We start from the raw sequence: 4,583 nt of genomic DNA, 5'->3' as shown, positions 1-4,583 counted from the left end.
CCCCTGCAGGTCACAGTGCTGGCTTTTGGGGGGGTGGGAAGGGAGCATGGGGATGAGCCTGCACTATGGCTAACAGCCCTGGGATTGAGTCCAGAAACGTGGGTCAGGTGGTAACATGTACCTCCCTCCGGCCTCTTGCCCAGGGTCTCAGGCAGCCCCCATGGTGGGAGGCCACGGGCTTGTCTGGGATGGTGGCACCAGGTCCGGCAGGGGGAGATGCTAACTCCCTCTTCCTCCTCTGACATCCAGAAATCGTGAGTAGATGGAAGACCTGGGGCTTAGGCACGTGGGTCACTACACAGCAGAACACCATACTGGGGAGGGGGCACCAGTGTGAACTCCTCCCAGGAATTGGTCCAGGTCCAGAAGTGGGCCTTGTACTGGCCCAGGGTGACCACCACCAGTGTGTTGTCATGGTAACAGAATATTGGTCTGTCTGTCAGCTGGCCCTGAAACATGGCAGGGACAAGGTCGAGGCTGTTGATCACCCTGTTGCTGGGTGGCTCCAGGCTGGTGAGGGACAGGGCTAGTGGTAAAGAGGTCCAAGACGCTGCCCAGGTGGTGGCTCAGCTGGCCTGCAGGGATATGCCCGGGCCACCGCAGGATGGCAGGCTCCCTCATTCCACCTTCAAACGTGGTCTGCTTCCCGCACAAAAAAGGGGCCATTACTACCATCTTGTTTGGGAGCAGAAATGAGGGCAGCGCCATTGTCAGCTGTGAAGAAAACAAATCCCTCGGGTCCTAAAGAAGGCTCAGGATTTTCCCTACACTGTCATTGATCTATCGGACAGCGTCCCCCCCACTCCCCATACGTCCCTCGCTGATTGGTGCTCAAGAAAGGCTTAGAAACATAAACAGATGCATGCGTGGCATCGATGGCGCAGTACAGAAAGAAGTGGCACTGAGCTTCCTGCTGCGTTTTAAAGAAATCCAGGGCTTCCTGTAAGTAGATCTGGATCAGGTTGGCTTCTCCAGTCTTCAGATTAATTGGAGATTCTTTATAAAATCTGTGGACCATCTCCCAGTGCAGGCATGTTGGACCTGGCACTGTCGTCATAAGGTACAAAGTGACAGTTGGGGGAATCCAAACCACTCATCAAATCTGTGCTTCAGGAGGTAGAACTGAGGTCTGTGGCACAGATACCACTCGCCCACAGTCTTGCTGACCTAGCCAGCTCCCTCAGCAGCTCCATCAGGAGGAGGTCAGGCATCCAGGATGCCTCCCACGACTTCCTGTGGCGTGTAGGTGTTCCTGGCCTGCCCGTTGGTGATGTAGAAGCCATTGCAGATGGGCAGACATCCACGGAGGGCTGGCGGTGTAGAAGCATGCCCTCCGCAGTCACCCGGTCCAAATTCGGGGTCTCTCTGGAAAGCTCTCCACGTACCCCAGGTCGCCCCACCCCATGTGGTCCATGAGCAGGAGCAGGATGTCGGGGGCAGTAGGACACCGGTGGCCTCCAGCCCCGCTGCACTCAGCACCAGCACAGCCGCCACTTCATCGCTGTAGCAACCGCTGCCATGGCAACCACACCAGGAACAGAGGAGTCCAGGCCAGACACTGAAGACAGCGCAGGTGGCCTTTCTGGCCGGCAGCCGGGCGGGGCGGGACCACATGAAGCCTAAAAGGATCTTTAAAAAAAAAAATCAAAAATCCAAGTATTGACAGTGGGGTAGAAAAATAGACATTCTATACACTTTAATTAGATACTAAATTGGCGATTTCTATTAACATTTAAAAAAAGATCCCAAACTTCTACTTCTCTCCCACTAATATACTGAGGCATGAATATAAAGATATATAAGCAAAAATATTGGATATAAACTTCTTGCAATAACAGAGAATTGGAAATAGACCAAAAATACATCAGTAGGAGGACTGTACGTCCATTTTATTGAATTCTATTTGGCTGTTAAATAGAGTGAATTAGATTGGTGAATGCTGGGTAAATTAGTATTGACTTTCACGTTTGCTTGCCCACAGCCTGGTTTCTTTTTCAGTTCCACCTGTTTCAGTGGGGCTCTCGCAGTTGTAAGACTGGTGGCTTTTGCCTGCGGTAAAAGTAAAATAAGAGACTAGAGGATAATGTTTAAAGGATACCAAAAAGTCTTCTCATTCCCCTACAAATCATCTTTCCTTTGTTGGTGCTAAGAAGGCAAAGACGACATTAGAATCTGGGAGGAAGAGAGACAATGTGGTCGCCTTTTCTGTCTGTGTTCAGAGTTGGGAACATTTGTTTCTACATTATCGCTGCAGTTGTTTGTGTGTGTATTCTGTATATAGGAACTTTATTGTTCTGTTGTAGTTTTTCCTTTAAGGGGAAACATTTGATATTGACATTGTCTCAAAATAAATGTAATTGTGATATATGTCTCACAAGTTATTTAATTGATATAACTTGGATCATGTTTCAAATTCTATTATATTTCTGACATTAGAAACACTCCTGAGAACAGACACAAGGACACAAAATGGAGACACTGGGGCATGAATATTCTCCTCGGCCTGTGTTCCTTCCTTTCCCTCCTGCTCTAAGTACTTTGAGAAATGTAACAAAACTCCATCCTTCTTGGTAGGGAAGCTACCCTAAACTAATAGAGCAAAAAGAGAGTATACTTCTGAGTTCTACTGTAATCTACCATGATTTTTTCAATGTCTGCTGTACCCTTTGTTTTAGGAAAAAGGCATTGAGAAACAGTTCTATTTCTCATTGTTTTGGGATTATTTTCCCCTTAGCTAGTCACTTTGACTGGGTTCCCTAGAGATCACAGGCTAACGGAAGGACTAAGAAGCTGGCTTTTTATTTGTGAGGTGCAAAACCAGAGTTGTGGTGGTGAGGAAAAGGGACAGATCCGGGAAAAGTGCAAAGCTCTCCATGCCAGGTGTTACTGCCTGGACCACTTGCTTCACTAGAAAGATAAAAAGGGGTTCAAGGCTGGAACTGAGTGTCACAGAAAGCAGTTCAGGTCCCTGAGGCTGGATGATACCTTTAGCAGCACCATCTCATCCCGGGATGGTAAACAGTGTGATAAATGGAACTGTGTGATCTCTGGAAACCACAGCAAGTGCCTGGAGCAGAGAGTTGCATGCAACTGAATTGAATTTCCTCAGATATAATGGAATAGAGGTCTGCTTGGATATGCATTTTAATTGCTCTTTGCCAAGTTAAAATGAGTGGGGACAAGCAGTGTCACCAGCCTCATGTCCCTCAGCCCCATCTGGATCTTGATGTCTGAGCGGAATGCAACATCTGAGACCCCAAAGGCCAGCTTGGCTCAGTCAGGGGGCAGAGTGAGATTTGTCTGATTCTGGGGTAGTATTTCTTTGCCTGGTCTTCTCCTGTTTGCTGACTGCAGATGACTTTGGTTGAAGTCCCTAAAATTCCTCCATCTGTAAAATGTGAAATATGATGCTTTTGACCTACCTCAGTGTGATAGATGGCTCCTGACCGTAAGAGATCTAATGAGTTAACATTTACAAAATGCTAGGAGCTATTTTAGAGAATGGCATTCTCTAAGCACAAAAGATCGTTATTCATTACCCAGAATGCATACAAATAAAAATAAAAGTGTTTCAGAATAAGAAGACTGATGTAGGGAGCTATATCTGGCTGTGTGAAAGACAAGTTAGAGATTAATTCAACAGATAAACTGTTTTAAAACCCAGCAGTTTCATGCTAATGAAAAAGAGGCCCACAGACTATATTTTGGTCTGGCGGTCACAGCAGAACTGGAAATGTCAAACTGGTATGATTCACTTCTAGTGTTCCCTCTCAGTTTTATTGAATACCTTCGGGCTATGCAACCTAGGATTTCTGGAAGGAAAATTATGCTGTATATAAATGTAATGATATGAAGAATACAGTTTTCTGCATCTGTATCACTCATAATAGATATGATATAGAGGCCATCTCCACCAGAGATCGGTGTCTGATTACAGGTCTCTGGTGCTTTCCAACATTTCTCCCTCACCAACCAGGTTTAACTCTTTCACCACTGTACTCTACCAACCAGACAGTTTAACATACAATGTTCTTGAGTGTATCCTGTTGATGGCAAAACTGTAGACCTAATACTCTCTCCATATGTATATACATACATACGTATGCATACATATATATATATTCAAACACACACACACACACACACAAACAGGGTGCCAAAAAATGTATACAAGTGGACACTTTGGTCAACGTTGCTCAAGCAGTAGTTCGCCATAATTGGAAGTGTCTGGGTGCTGATGGTAACCACTTTGAGCACCTCTTGTCATTGCAGAAGTCAAAGGTGACTTGTATTCATCTTTTGTTATCGATATATATTGAGTATTACAATTTTAATACAGCCTTCCTTTCTTAAAATGCATATAAATTTTTTTTGCTATATATATTTAATATATATACTTTACATATAATTTACCTAAGAACATTCCACTTTTGTATATTACTTACTCTACAAAGAACTTGAGCACATTTCATTTGTTTGTTTTAATAATCACATGATTGAAAATAATTTGAAGTTTCATTTCTTCATTCTTTGTACAAATACTATGCATGTGCTGGAGGATAGTGGAATGTGCACCCCCAAAA

At 44.8% G+C, this 4,583-nt stretch overlaps 1 pseudogene; it reads right to left on the bottom strand.

Moving 5' to 3' along the window:
• Positions 1-278: 278 nt before the first annotated feature.
• On the bottom strand, positions 279-1,523 carry LOC109456669 (N-acetylgalactosamine-6-sulfatase pseudogene; annotated as a pseudogene).
• Positions 1,524-4,583: the final 3,060 nt, after the last annotated feature.

The sequence above is a fragment of the Rhinolophus sinicus genome, chromosome 17 (genome assembly GCF_057876585.1).
Source record: "Rhinolophus sinicus isolate RSI-liver-muscle chromosome 17, RSI-T2T, whole genome shotgun sequence".
Lineage (NCBI taxonomy): Eukaryota > Metazoa > Chordata > Mammalia > Chiroptera > Rhinolophidae > Rhinolophus > Rhinolophus sinicus.
The sequence above is the reverse complement of the archived record's forward strand: the minus strand, read 5'-3'. Positions and strand labels throughout refer to the sequence as shown.